Here is a 15,960-nt window from a genome sequence, read left to right as displayed (position 1 = left end):
ATATGCTGCCTCACTGAGATCATGCAAGTGCTGTAAAATGTGAAAGAAAACAGTGGAAGGCACTGAAGTGGTTCACACTGTGACCTTTTATAAACCAAGAAGAGAAAGACAGCAGAGAAGCAAAATTTTTCAGATTTATCTGCTCCTCTTGGCTTAATAACAGACTATGTTTGCTTGTCTTGTGAGGACATCCCTGGTGCAGGAAGAAGCCTACCTGAGCAGAAAACAAATCCCAGCTTTGAGCCTTCTTTCATCCACTCACAGATGCAATCTTACTGTGCATTTTTTTGCAGAATGTTACATCTGAATTGATGACCCTTATGCAAAAGGAGTCACTGGAGAGAGCAGACATTGACTTGCAAAGTAAGCAACATGTTTGGAGCTGAAAGACTCACTCTGTACCTCAACAGCAATCCTGCCTGTCACAGCTCTGTTATTGTTTAATCTTATGCCATATGAAACCCACAAATCTTCAGATAACAAAACAGCTACAAATGCCAGAAGGGACATTAGCATCTCTCAGTCTCTTCCGAATGTAAACAGCTACAAATCAAAAGCTGATCTTGTAAAGTGCCCTCATCAGTGTTTAAAAATAATCAGGATCCTATGACACAAGGTTATCTGCTCTTGGTTGATTTTGGTTTTGATATTAACAAGTACACTGAGCAGGACAGATGAAATTGAGCTGGACTAGCCCAGAGTAGAAAAGACTTGGTTTCTGACCCTAAATATGGCTCTTGGCTTCCTGTACAACAGAGGCTCCACGATGAGCACCATGGAGCAACAATTACTGTGTGCCTAGTTGTTTATTCATCTGGTCAATTTAGACCGTTTTACAAGGAAGGTCACCTATCTGGTAAGCTTTAGAGTAAATCCAATGCAAAGTGACAAGACTCTGACTGCTATATAGAGGAAGCATTAGTAAAAGCCCAGTTCTTCACATTTCTTGCCCTCCACAATTGTCCTTCAGCTGAAGCAAACAAAAATGTCAGTAGTAAACCACCTTAGCTTTTCATAATGCTATATAATTTCTTGAGAGTGTCATTTTCCAAAATATCCTATTGGACAACTCCATGCTCACAATTTTTAAAATGCAAAATTGTGGACATTAAGTGACTGAAAATTTATGAATCAAAATTTATAACTATTTAATACACACACATACACAAAAGTTTGGAGGATGTGACCTTGGTAATTTTCGATGCATGTTAAGAAGCACCACAATTGTTTCCTGCTTTGCAATGGAAATATACTGATTTTAAGTAATAGTTTACTTCTGGAAAACAGAAGCTAAAAGTATTAGGCTTTTCTGATTTCAGTAATTGCTCACTTTCAGACTCTAAACTACTCCTGATTTTATTTTCTAAAGGAAAATTAAACCACTAAAAGTAAATAGTTGGAAAACTTTTTTTCTCATTTGTTCATATAGACATATGTCAGTTTCTCAAATCCTCAATTCTGCTACTTCTTTTTCTTCCATATTGATGCTGTCTCTGGCAAAATGAATTCAGATTGACAGAAAACAAAAATAGGTTGGAAGGGACTGAAGGTCACTTGCTCCAACTTCCTCAGAGCAGCACCAGCTTCAAAGTGAGGTTCACTCCAGCTGAGATTCAAAAACCTCTAAGGAGGGATTTTTCATGGTGCTGAGCCACACTCATGATGAAGAATACATTCCTCACATCCAAACACAATTTCCTTTGTTAGAACTTGTGGTCATTGCCTTTTGTCTGTTTGCCATCATGTCCTTCAGAGAGTCTGACACAATCTCCAAAAACTCCCTTGGATAATGGAAGACAGCAACTGGATCCCCTCAACCACCTATAACTAAGGAAACACTGTTCCATCAGCAGCTCCTAGCACCTCTCATGCTCTAGCTTTTTAACCATTGTAATAGGTCTCCTCTGGACTTGCTCCAGTTTATCAGTCTTTAATGGGGGCACAACACTATAGACTTTTTCAGATACAACTACTGTAACTCACCTACAAAGCCAACTGCAATAGTTCAGCTACTCAGTGAAGGCTAAAGAACTAATTTTTCCTGCAGTAGATTACGGAGCTCTTAGATGCTTCCATCCAGTAAAGAGTTAAAGGTAATATAACTTCTGGCAAAAGACAGGTACAATTTTCAGCTATATCTGGGCAAGAGTGTTTATCTCCTGATATGGATCCTTTTAGAAGGGTCTTTATGCATGACTTTAAGGCTAATTTTCAGACACCTGTCTCGTATCTTTTGCTAGAATCATTCCTGTCAGAGCCCAAAGAAATTTACCTGCTGCCCACGGAGAACTCCAGAAACAGTGAGAACATCCACCTGCAATAATCCCAGCTGCCTCAAGAGCCTGGGAAGTTGTTACAGGGCTGAAGACAATATTGCCTGGATAAGACTGTTAAATCCAAGCATCTAGGAATGTATCATAGCTGTGAGAAGCTCATGCCAGAAACCACCACAGATCCATTGGGATGGAGTAACAGCAATAATAACAAACAAAAAATTTCACTTTTGAGAAGGGACACAAAACAGAAAAGCAAAGATATGTTACTTGGTTACACCCAGGCTCCATAATTTGTAAGAGGAATACAGTGTGGCCAAAAGAGTGGCATTGCAACTCTTGCCCTAAGGACTGAAGTAGCTAAACAGATCATTCGCAAATGGCTATAAATAACCCACATGCTGATCTTCAGCTTCCTGCAGCCTGCGCCAGTATGAGAAATGACTCCAGGAATAATTCCAGAAAAAATCCCTGTCCACATGCTGACTTCCATTCTGCCTTTTGCTTTCATATCCACTTTCAGATAAAATTGCTCCTGTTGGAATACTCTAGCATATTGCAATGCCATGAGAACTCACATTGCTGCTCTGTTTACTCCTGCCTTGGGAAAGAAAAACAATCCTGATATTCCCATCTTAGAGTGCTTTTACATCCACTTGGTCAATAGGTTTGGATGGAGTCTGAAAGAACATTTCTATTCCGCAGAACAACATTGTAAGAACCTTTATCATTTCACATGTTTTGTGAGTCCCATAACACTTATTCCAATCCCATTTGCTGTAAATTTCTTTCATAAATCTTCAGTGTAACAGCGTTAAATTTCCTAACACTCTCTGCCCCAGTAAACAACATTTTGTTTGAGCATCTCCACTGGTAAATCTACTGATTGAATTAAACCAATTGCATAGTCAATAGGAAAAAGTCCAATGGCAACACAGGAAGTCAGGAAACACTGGACAGATCCAGCAGAAATTACTGGGGGGAAAATCAAATGCCTGTATGGAAAGTGTTGTACTTTAGTTTTATTCCAGGTCTAAAAGTGGAAAAACTTAAAGGTTCATAGGACTTTACAGCAGCGCTGTTCAGGGTCTGCCAATGTTTCCATTATGAACCGCAATTTTCAGGGGTTTATAACTAAGCCATAAAAATTTGCTTTGGGATGAAACTAGAAATAAAAGCTCTCCACCCCCAAAAAATAATTCTCCTCCCTGCCCCCCACTTTTTGGTTGGGTTTTTTGGTTTGTTTTGGGGTGGGTTTTTTTGTTTGTTTTTGGGTTTTTTGTTTTGGTTTGGTTTTGGGTTTTTTTAGGGAGATGCTTAAATTGAATTTGCTCGTTCGTAAGCCGGCTCAGTTTAAAAAAAGTCAGTTTTTATACTACTAGAAAATATAGATTAGCTTGGGGAATCTAGAATTATAGCATAAGACAAACCACATACAATTCAATATCATCACACTACAAGAGAGCAAAGTTCTTTTTGGTTTGCATTAAAAATCTTAACAATATTCCTAAGAGACAGAGAGCAGTTATTCTGTGTAACTTTACAATAGCAAGGTCTCATTCAGAGGATCTCAACAATTTCAGCATTAAACAATAAAAATTATATAAACCTACAAAACATGGCATAAGAAAGGTTGAAGAACTTTGATTTCATCTAAGAACTGAGTATCAAGGGAAAAGTTTCCCAAGTATTAAAGAAAAAAAATAAGGAGGATGGTGATCAGATGTTTTCCAGGTTCACTTCAAAAAGAGTAAGAAAAAAAAAGATTTATCTGAAAGAATGAAGTTTTAAGTTACATGTCTGTAAATTCACATGGCAGTGAAGTAATGCAGTGGAATCATCCTCATATTGACCTGGTCATATTACTTACCAAATATTCCTCTTGAGGCTGGATAATCACTTTGAAGTTGGTGGTGAAATGTAGCACTCAAATACAGGTTACTCAAATGTAATAGTCAGATATATACCCTGAAGCTGTATGACCAGCTTAAAAAAATACCCACATTACCCTTTTTTACTAAAGATCCTTAGAGGGCTTTTTGGCTTTGCTTTGAATTTCTAGAGTTTTTTAGAGCATATTTTAAATTTTCCTGCATACTTGAAATGCTGTAATTAAAATTCTCACAGAATGATTTTAAATGAGCCACAGCTTTATGAAATACATCATAAAATCATGAAATTTTCAACAAAATGACAAGAGTTTTTAGCTCGGCTTTTATTCTATGATGCTGATGTTTTACTTTCCACACTTTATTTGGGACAGAAAAACTAGACTGGGCAGTTTCTCTTTATTACAGTATGTCTTTTGTTTCACTATGCTAAACTAACATACTTTAAATTGTCTTTTAAATAGCAATTTTCTAACCTTTACCCAAAGAATTATACTCTATATAACCAAAGCAATACCTATCTACTCCAGTTTGAAGAGAATCTGGGAACCAAGTTTTTCAGTCTTTTGGGAAAGAATTAGGAGCTTCTTCTGAGATTATTAGAAAGAAATATTTGCTAGCTTCTAGTCCTTCCTCTGTTAGCTTATCACAAAGGCTGGGAGTTTATAGTAATTTCAATACAGTGTAAAAATACTGATTTATAATTTAAAGAATTATGCAGCTTTGAAAACCTTCTGACTTTGTTTAAATTTGGCTGAGGGATCAACTGACAAAGCATTTTATTACATACACATCACATAAATTTTAAATATTGCTGATTCTTTCTTAAAGAGAAGCTTATCTCCAAGTGGTGGCTGGGGAACAGATCATAACCTTCTGGCTCTCTCAAAGGCTTCTGACATTTTCTACTCCCCCTTTGGCCCCTGCAAGTATTACGTCTTTTCTGAAATGTGGTTATGGCCCCCAGGGTCTTTCCTCTGAAGGTTATTCACCATCTCTGCTGTCCTCCCTCAACCTCTCCAACCATGCCTCACTGAATTGCATCATGCCTGGTACCTTTGACATCTGCTTCCCAAGTATTGACTGCCAACATCAAACACTATCCTGGCTCCCCGTATTATTCATTGCTTTTGATCCTAAAAATAACCCAAAAAACCCCCCAAAAAAACAAAACACAAAAAAACAACAAAACAAAACACACCCCCCCCCCCATAACCTACAAAACTAAACAGTACTGCGCATAATTTTTTTTTCCTAGAAGGTCAAATCCTCTGGGATCCTGTTTCTCATCCAGCCATACTGCTATGGCAGCACATCTCTCAGTACCCCTCAGGTCTCAAGTTGCAACACCAGATCCAAACACACTCAAGACTTAGATGTTTTGTTTCTGCACCTGGCTTGTGCAAGTAAAGTCGAGCTTATCAGTGACTGAACAGGCAAAATCATAACCTACTTGCAGCCAAGCAACCCACACATGGTGACAGGCTCACATTACTCTGATGCTGACCAGATATGTGATACCCCTGCCATCCATATACCAAATATACCCCTACAAGCAGAAGAAACTTCTTGGGCATTTGGCTCCTGCCCTTCTACAGTTTCACTCTAACTCCAAACCACTGCTCACACCAAGTGGATGTGGACAGAGCTGGGCTTCAATCTGAAAACACCTTGGGAAGCAACTCGGTAACACTTCTCAATGAGACCAAACAGAATGTAAGGTGAGCAGCTGAACAAATCAGGTTAAGTGACCTTTGACAGTACAGACCACACTGAAGGTTTGAGTTTGTCTTGAAACAGTTTAGGACTCAATTGCCACTAAATATGATCCAAGACACAAGCCAAAGTTTTCTTGAAGAAATATGGGCCTAAGAATAAGGTGGCAGACAGATTTGGTGCACTTACCTGGTAAAAACAGTACACAAATTCTATGTGTCAGCAAACGTGTGATGACTGAGGTTGGATTTACACAGTGAAGTCCCAGCACTGCACGGATTCCTCTGTTGTGGGTCCTGCTCTGGACAGTGCCCCACAGAGCTACAATACAGACAGTGCTCTGTGCTGCGCACAAAAGGACAACACACACAACTCAGTCCTCCCCCAGGCTCCTTCCACTCCTCATTATCCCCCTCCCACCAAAATTCCAACAAAATAGACAGCAGACCATAGTAGCTGCACAAAGCTCTATTTTTCTACTCTAACACTTGGGGTTCCCTAGACCACATTGCACCATCAGCTCAGGAATTTTCATGAGAAATAAAAAAATGAAGCGCTACTACTCTAAGCAGCCTTTGGGTGGATTACAAGTCACGCTGCTGATGAGTGAGTAACTTTAATCACCTTCAGAGCCCTGTAACCTCCCTGAAATAATGCAAAATGTTATTATGAAATTGAAGTTGTGTGCAGAGAGCAAGAAAAACAGACCTTCTAATTTACCAGACTTACAACTATGATTAGGACAATAATCATGGGTCAAAATGTTCCCATTACATCAGTGGATCTAAAATTAGTCCCTAACTCTGTTTTTGAGGGAGTAAGAACATCTTTCAGCTTTCCAGTGGTGGCTGTATGAATTGCAACACAAGTGCCCTCTCTACAGCTGTCAGCATTATGTCACCATTTCACCTACACTCTCTTGAGAATTAAAGGAAAATAATAATAAAAATCATACTACTGAATAGCCTCTTCGACATCCTCTCCTACTTGATGTACTATTCAGGAGCAGCAGATCCTCAGCTGGCAGAGTGTCAGGTGCCCAGTCAGGACCTTGTCTGATGTATTTTGGCACAGTTCAACTGGTCCTAAATGAGCTACACCAGCTTACAGAAGGAACTGGCACAGACAACTCTGCTCTACTCTGTATAGCATTAACAGGTCCTCCTAATTATTTATTGAAAGAACATTTTATTTTCCTGCTGCTCTCCTAAAGCCAAGTCCCTCCAAGGTGGTCTCAATCCAGTGCCTGGAGCTTGATTTAAGCTGTTTTTGAGATGCCTGCAAGTTCTGTGTGCCACTGTCAGGTAACCTTACCAGGTTTGGCCAGCCAGCCAGAAGCAAAATGTGTTCAAAGCTCTGAATATGATGTTGGGCACAACTTTAGGAACATAATCCATGCCATGTAATTGTCTCAGTAAACCAAAACACAGTTTTGACTACAAAAGACATCAGCACATGCCAGTGTTGTATAAGTAAATTGTTATAACACACTCAGTTGTGGTTGTAGCAATGGAGGGAATCTGTCAAAGTAGAATGAGGCCCATCCTTTTCAGCACCACTTCAGCATTTGACTAAGTTCAAAGGGAAGATTTTAAAGAAACTGTAGTTGAGTTAAATTTAAATGACTTGAGGTAACTACAGTACAATAATTTTTAAAGCCTACCTTAATACACTGACTGCTATGGAGGAACACTCTATTAAGCTTTGACAGTTGTGTATGTTTCATGAGAAGAGAATAACACTGATTTCAAATACTACTACAAAGAATAATAAATGCAAGTAGTCACAAAAGCATTTGATAGACAAGGATCTATGCTATTACTTTTGCTACAAATGCAATGTAACCTATTGCAGCAGCCCATTAGAGTTCTGTGGTTTAAAATATGATGGCCGAAGTGGTTTTGTCAATTCTGCTTCCTGTCATAGAACACAAACTCACAACTTAAAAAAAAAATGCAGAGTTTTCTGAAAATTATTTTTACAGAAATATATATCCCTAAAGTAAAAATTTTAATATTTTAAAAAGGTAAATAAAAGAATATTTACCTGTATTTCCCTGTATTCCATTTATCTCCCCTTTTGCCCTTTTATCAATGTCCCCTGGTAAAAAGGAAAGAACTAGAAGAGAAATGGAGACAAAAATCTTCATAGGAACCAAGAACTTCTATGGCTTTTGAAGATAAAATAAAACTCTTTTCCAGGCTTAAACGGATGGGGGGTTGGGAGAGAGAAAAACCCTTTACTGAAGCAAATTAAAAAAAACCAAAAAAACAAAAAAAAACCAACCAAACCTAACAAAACAAAAATTGTTGCACCATTAGTTGCATTTCAAAACCTTGTACAATAAGGGGAGCCAACCTGCAAATCTGTACAGGAATTCGGCCCATGTTATTGGTGAATGATTTCAACATAGCCCCAAGGGGAATGCATTTAAAGACCCATATGTTTTGTTGGCAACAAATCAAGTTCCATTAAACAACACTGTATTCAGCTACACAACAAATTTACTTACCATACATTTCATATGGGAACTAATTTGTTTGATAGGAATATTGCTGATGTTTATATTGGTTTACTGTAATGAAAACAGTATTTTCCAAACTATGAACAAATGCATTCCAGTAGTTTTACAGTGGCTTAACCAAAGTACTGGTAGTACTTCAATAAGGGAATTTATACAATACGTATGTTTCTCATTGCTGCTCATGCCAAACGTAGTAAGGGTTTTCCACTATGAAGATGGAACTTTCTTGTAGTACTGTGAGAGCAAACCCAAGTCCCCTCAAGGACCACTAGGAGAGCCACAGAGGCTAGCAGGACTACAGGCAACTTTAGGCTTGACAGCTTGCTGTATTCCAAACTGCCTTTAGGAAAACCAAATATTCAGTGCTGGTGGAGTGGAGCATGACATGAGGCTCTCCCTTCCCATGACATTACGGAAATTATGAAGGCAATCACTGAAATGCTGTTTCAGCTGAATGTTAAACCCCTAACTTTTAGATATGTAACCAAGGGCCTTTATATAAAATGTGAAATTCACATACCACTGCCTATCTGGTCAACAAAGCTGCCAAATATTTTCATATACACAAAAACACTGACAAATTGTGCTATAAAAACACTAGAACATCTTGAGGATTTCACTCAGTAATTTCATGCAATCTGGCATTAATCAATTGGATATCTTCAGCAAAAATATATTTCCTTAGTGAGGAAAAAATCCAGTTCTTCCAAGAAAGTCACCTTTGGTGTTTCACATGTTTATATTTTTGCTTAGAGAAGCATTGTTTAAAAAAAAAACCCAAAAAAGCTGAGAAGGAGCCAAGGATGATTTAATGATGCACTTACTGAAAACTCTGCAAATTGTCTTTTTTTCTCAGCTTTCAATACACAAAATCTGCCTTGGCACTTTTAATATTAATATCCATTCTTTTCACCAGGACAGTTCTGACTTCTGGTTATGAGTAATGGTAAATTCTAAATATAAACAGAAGCACAGGCACCATCATTTCCAAAAAAACATGTCAATATATTATTGTAAATACTTCCAGCACTACCCTTCATTTGCAATCAAGTTAATTTTTTAGGAAGTTATTTTAAATTAGCACATAGCACTCCATATCATCTTTGTACATCTGGAAGTGGCCATAGCACAAAAATCTCTACCAGTATCTGTATGGTTCTAAGTGCAAATCTGATATGATGCTTCATGAAATCAAACATTTCTCCACAGGCTGACTGCCAAAAGGAGAAGGAACCTACTTCTAGACAAGTTTTCTCTCCCTTCTCAAATCAGTGGGGAAGAAAAAGTGGCAGCCAGAGAGGCACCTGTAAGTCCTAACTGGAAAATACTCTGTTTCAAACCAAAGACTCTGTTCAACTCACTTCTGAGCCCTCACCAGGGTTCATCCCATTTCTGAGCTCCTCACCAGGCATTTATTTAGCAGATTTAGAGTATAATCCGTTCAGTGGAAACACTGAAAAACATTCATTTCTCTGAAAGACGCAGGATCAAGGCTTAAGTCAATATAGGCCTATGGATAAATCTGATTTAAATTATTTCATATTTGGAAATATCCTACTGATGGCCATGCAATATTTCCTTCTCAGAAAGTCATCAGTCAGCCATTATTATTTCTGAAGTGCAAAGAGAATGAAGAGCTCTATTTTAAGTACAGATCAAGTTTGTTGCCTGAATTCTGTATCACATTAACCTGCAAATTATTTCAACGTACACCTCATAAAAAGGTAAACACAAAAGACAGAACTTCCCCCGATATATAAGCACAGCTTAAGTGGGCTAGAGATTAGCAATTAAAAATCTATGGAAATGAAGGATGGTTGAGCATTCAACCATTCTTATTACTCTGGAAGTATTAAATCACTGCCTTTGCATTTTTGGCATACTACTGTGACTAAGGTTCATAATTATTTTGGCTGCCCCTCACAAGACCTTGGCTACGTTAAGAACTTCACCCCAAATCCTCCACACTCAAACAAAACAAACTCCATCTTTGAAGCCAGACTTTCTACATAGCTCCATCAGTGGGAACCATAGGCTCTAAGGCACCAGAGGTTGTTCACATGCTTGAACACCATTATTTGGCTCAAACGTGCTCCAGAAAGGATTTTTACACTAAGATCAGCTATGATAGCAGGTAATCCTTGCAGTCTCATTTACTTCTGCATATTTTAAAGGCCAAGAAGCAGCAGAAGTCATATTTTTATAAATTTTCTACTGTATACCTGACAGTAACATCTTGATGGCTTTGATTCAAACTATGATTCGATGTACTTGATGTCTACCAGTATACATTCTGACACCTTTAATTACACTAAAATAGCACAAGCAAACAATTAATTTTTCTATGCTTTTATTTGGAGCTTCACACTGTTAGATTATTATTCCTTCATGTAATTTAATTTAAAACACCAACTGCTTTCAAGAACCCTGGGCAAAATATCCTCCAACCACAAAGTATTAGCCCTATGAAGTTGTGGAAAAGTTGGAAATATAATCTCTGGTCTATTTAGACAATCTCCACTATGTATTAAGGCCCAAGTTACAAAGTCTCATCAGCTTTGTTCTCAGGAATCAAACCTTCTTGCCACTAGCAATTAATGATCCAAAAATAATGTTTAACACTCCTTACACAACTGTTTTTATGCACTTAATAAGGAGAAACCAACTTTTGCTTGCATTTTTAATGTGTCCTATAGATTCACACAACAAACCCACAAAGATTTCAGAGGCCTCCTCACTAAAGTAGTGTTTACAAACCTCAGTGCTTAACAGAAAAGTGGAGTTTCTGTATTTCAAACTCACAAAACCTTTCTCAATGACAGTAGGTTAGCTGAACTCGTCAGGCTCAACACAATGCTGGGGAATAAGAGGCCTTACTAAATCCATACTACTGGCTTTTTAATTTTATTTTTTTAATCTGTTCGGTAAACACAATGCTCACCCAAGTGACAGGGAATAAGCTCATTTCCCACCTCTGCCTGAGAGGGTGGAGGTTGGTATTCCACACTCTGAAGAAATTACTCAAATCAGTGATCAGCAGACTGATGCAGGATACTGTCTTCTGTACTTCCAACTGCAACAGTTAAACACTCCTTGAGAGAGAAAGAACAAGCATAATTATTTTGCAGGCACTGACGTAAGCAAAGGAAAATCTGGAATCCTCTGTTCTACTCAAAGATGATACAGGTCCATACTAAAAAAGATATTACATAAATTGTCAGTACAGGTAGGTAATGTTTTAAGTCCTGGCACACAGGTGAACATGCTCAGATGGGCAGAGGAATTAATGCCAGGTTTCCCATCTTTGACTAACACTAGCCACTGAAGTACAGAATGGGAGTGGGAAAATCACTGTGTTTTCCTTCTGGTTCTCATTTGTAAAGACAAATATTCTCACTCACAGCTCTGTACAGGAAAAGTGCTTGTCTCCCATATGCTGGGTGCTACTGAGCAGTTGGTGTAAACATGAACAGGATGCTGCTAAGTCCTATTGCAGTTTATAGAGAAACGTTTGAACAGACAACTTGGTATTGAAAATAGAACTGCCAGCGCCTCTTTCTTCTGAGTAGTGATATGAGAGGAAGAGGATTTGGAAAACAAACAAAAGTAGGAAACTGCATGAATTGGTAATTGTGTTACTTCCTTTCTCTAGAGCACCTTTAACCAGCTGCATCACAAATGAAGGCTGACACAAGCTGGAAAACTCATGGAACAGGTTTTTCTTCTAGGATCTCCCAAACAATCTTCTCAGCTGTCCTAGAACATGTGTCAACTGGAAAGTAAACTCATATTCACTTTCCTTCATCTATGTCTTAATAAATTTCATTCTAACATTGTCCACTAGGTTCCCGTTTCCGTGTTTTGCCATCTGGATCTCATCTTTATAAATACAAGCTACATTCACCCACTTGGCTCACTTCATCTGTAGAGACTTGTTAAATGGCTTTAAAGATGATTTAATAAAAAAGCAATGAAAGATCTAACATGAGAAGAGATTAACTTAAGCAGAGAACTTCTTAGTTTAATGTCAAAATTACGTTACCAATGACTTCTGGCTTCCCACATTGATCAGCCAATTTCTGCCTTACTCACATTTGTTCTCCTGCTCTACACATTTGTATGAACACATTAATTACTCAGAAGGCACCCAAGTTCACAGTAATGATCTAGTCACGACTTTCAAACATCTGAGATACAAATGTGTAGTGTCAGAATAGTAGAAAGAAAAAATAAGTTGAAACACTAGATCTTTGTTACCGAAGCAGTATGGAGCACACTAACTGAGCCCAAGAGAGCTAGTTTATATTAAACTAGTTTTCTTTTGCTTCCTTAAGTTTTTCACCAAAATAGCACCAAGCTCCAAGAAAATAACGTCAATATGGATGGATTTACTCAGTCAGTTATTCCAGTTATATTTTAAATGGTATTAAAAGTTTGTCCTTAAAAGCCAAAATTTTATCTTAAGTTTGAAAGGAAAAATGTAAGAACAAAAACCAGCATGCCAAATAATTGCTCATGCCTCTTCTGGAGCAGCACAGCGCTGCCTTCTTTCTAGTTATGTTCTCATATCTTCACTAACTCAAGCAATACAGATCCGTGCTTGGTACTTAAGTTTGAAATTTATTCCTCAAAATGCTGTTTAAGACTGTATGATTAAGAATGAACAGAATCAGGAGAAAGCTCATGTACAAGGGAAAAAAAGAGAGTGCCTCAAGTTTGCTTGAGTACATGGCATGTTTCTGCTTAAGATTTTTGTATGATCAGAAGTGAAACACTATGAATGAATGAAAATAGTTGTGTTCCTTCATCTGAATGTAGATTCATCTGACAAGCCATATCAGTTTAGGGCTCTGTATGCCCTGGTACCTGCTACAGGAACTCTGTCCTAACAATATACAACCAGTTAGTCAAAATGGAACTCTTTTTGATCCTCAAAGATTCTACAAAGTACTTCAAACTCCAACTAGAAATTAACAGGCAGCTGTAGTGCCATAAGCATTGCTGAGATGCCCTTTCAGTAAATAAACCCCTGCCCTGTTCCAGTATCAAACTAAAAATGAATTTTTAAAGCATGGTAAAAAAGGTCTAGGTCACAAAAAAAGAGGTCAGTCAGTCAAAAACCTATCTGGATTACTTCTGAAACATGCTGTCAAGCAGCTGGGCTAATTTTGACTATTAGAGTTTTCATTTGACTAGAGATCTAACAGCAGGCCCACTGTCTACAAGGATTAATATTGCCTCTGGCTGCTTCTCAATACCAACCAACAGTCCAAATTTTTCTGGGCTAAACTTCAATCTGTTTGTCCAATATGAGCTAGGCACCATGTGGGACACAGAGCCACACCATCCTCAGCAAATGGGATAGGCCAGTCACACTGTCCTCACTGTGACTGCAGGAAAACTATGGAGTTCTCTAACATCCCAAAAGTGACCTCAAAAACTCAGATTTGGGCTTCATCACAACATATCCCTAATGGATTTCCAGTCTTATGTCACAATTCATCTCCTGATTGGTTGGCATTTCACTCATAAGCCAAGAAAGGTTGAGGAAAACAGATGCAAACTGGGAACTTACTGTTTTTGAATGCAGATATTTTTAATTGCTTCTTAGCCTATATCAAGGGAACTAAGCCAAACTCTGCATCCACTGTATTTGCAATTGCTGACAATGTAAAATCAGAAGAATGGGTGTTGGCTCAGTACAAATTCCTATTCCCACCCATGATCTTCCTTCAACTGCTTTACAGTTTTCTAACCTTTTTAAATAAAAGCCACCTTGCCAGAAGCCTGCCACTTTCCCATCTGAATGCTCTTGTCACCAAAATGAATTACCACCTTGCATTAGCAGTTCAAATAGCCTCTTGGTAGGAACTGCAGGAAGAGCAGAAAATGGGGCAAAACTCAAATGATGTATTATCGCTAAAATGCTACTATTTCACTTGTCAAGGATTGTAATTAGAGCTGGGCCAAGGCAATGTTAGCTCAGCTGCCTCTGAACACACGTGTTTCAACTTAATTTGTAGTAATTAGGAAGCCTAGGGCACCAGGAAAAACTGCTGTTCACTTACTGTTTCAAATAGCTGAGTTTTCATGTGCCATTTAAAATGCTGTTTTTCAGAACAGACTGCTGACTTGCTAATGCTAGGAAAATGAAATAAAGCAAAATATTTTTAGCAGCAGGAAGTTGTTACTTGCTACTGCCAATTACATGCCTTGTACTTGAACAGTGACATTTTTTTTCCCTTTGCTTATTCAAGATAGGTAAAAGCTGGCTTAGACCTTGGTGCATGAGGATTCAAATAAAATTCTTAGTCCCCTGGAGCTGGCTGATACTTCTGCAGTCATAGTCAGTAACTGGCAGCAATCTGCTGTGACAGACAGAGCAAACAACAGTGTCCTAGATCCGCTCCTCAGAAAAGGGAAAAGGAGAAGATTAAGCAAGAGACTTGGATCTATTGGCTTTGGCAAAAGGCTGAATACCTTGTCATGCTAAAAAAATTACTGAATTTGGGGAGTAAGAAATGGGGCAGAGGGGAGAGAAATAAAAAAAAATTACAATTACATAAGAATAGATATTTATACTCTCAGTTAATTTATCAAACTGACACAGAGATGAATCATCCACCATTAAAATAATGGGATACAAGGTTTCTTTATATCACAATCGTTATTTACAACTTTTAAATATTCACGAAGGAGTCAAGTATCCTCATCTTTTAATTTAAAATGTGATCTTGTAGGCCAAAAGAAAACTCTTGGCAAAAATAAGTTTCTACAGGAACAGTGCCCAAAGAATGATTTCTTCAAAAACAGAATAGATCTTAATAATCATGATGGCACTTCTTTTTTTTTTTAAACCCACACTATAAACCACACAGGGCTGAAGAAACTCACATAAAGCTAGATCTCTCAGTAACAAAACAATGAGAAAGGGTAATAACAAGGACCTGTGGTATAGCTAGACAGAGCTACTTAGGACTTTTTAAAAATATAAAATAAACCTGATTTTTTTTGAGGTGACATACAACTCTGCTCTGAGGCAGGTTCATTCCCACATGCTGAGAATTCAACTGATGCCAATATAGTTCCTCCTACTGAACTAACTTGAATATATGCATGCATTTCTACAAGTAAAACTGCATTATTTTAATAATTGGCCTTTTTTGTTGTAATGCCATTAGAAGTAGCCATATCACTGTACATTTTTCCATCTTAGAATACTCTCACCCAGAGCACGTCCCACCCCTCCTCCCCCTAAAAAAATAAAAAAGGGTATCTGGGGGATTCAAAGCAATGCTTCCTGAATATAGTTTTGATTATTTTAGAATAGTTTTATATTCTCAGTCATTTTTTTCTGAAGATTGATGTTGATGTATATTTAAAAACTGGGCAAGAAAACAGAAAAAAATCTCATCTAATAGAGTGAGTTTTAAGAGTCAGCACCATCATTTTACCACTTGGGTGAACTTTATGGACTACAAGAGTGTCTACCTGAAGCTGTTCTTACATAACAGATATGGGACACCCATATACCTGCCATGCATTTTCTTAAAAACAC

The sequence above is a fragment of the Pithys albifrons genome, chromosome 2, assembly GCF_047495875.1.
Source record: "Pithys albifrons albifrons isolate INPA30051 chromosome 2, PitAlb_v1, whole genome shotgun sequence".
In the NCBI taxonomy this organism is placed as follows: domain Eukaryota; kingdom Metazoa; phylum Chordata; class Aves; order Passeriformes; family Thamnophilidae; genus Pithys; species Pithys albifrons.
This window is presented reverse-complemented; position numbering follows the sequence as displayed.